Raw genomic sequence first — 529 nt, forward strand, 5'->3', positions numbered from 1 at the left:
AATCTACTGTCTCTATTATATTTTGACAGACCAGGTAGATCTACTGTCCCTATTATACTATGACAGACCAGCTAGATCTACTGTCTCTATTATATTATGACATACCAGCTAGATCTACTGTCTCTATTATAAAATGACAGACCAGGTAGATATACTGTCTCTATTATATTATGACAGACCAGCTAAATCTACTGTCTCTATGTATCTATTATGGTATGACAGAGCAGCTAAATCTACTGTCTCTATTGTATTATGACAGACCAGCTAGATCTACTATCTCTATTATATTATGACAGACCAGCTAGATCTAGTGTCTCTATTATATTATGACATACCAGCTAGATCTACTGTCTCTATTATAAAATGACAGACCAGGTAGATATACTGTCTCTATTATATTATGACAGACCAGCTAAATCTACTGTCTCTATGTATCTATTATGGTATGACAGAGCAGCTAAATCTACTGTCTCTATTGTATTATGACAGACCTGCTAGATCTACTATCTCTATTATATTATGACAGAAC

The sequence above is a fragment of the Oncorhynchus keta genome, unplaced genomic scaffold, assembly GCF_023373465.1.
Source record: "Oncorhynchus keta strain PuntledgeMale-10-30-2019 unplaced genomic scaffold, Oket_V2 Un_contig_3505_pilon_pilon, whole genome shotgun sequence".
Classification (NCBI taxonomy): domain Eukaryota; kingdom Metazoa; phylum Chordata; class Actinopteri; order Salmoniformes; family Salmonidae; genus Oncorhynchus; species Oncorhynchus keta.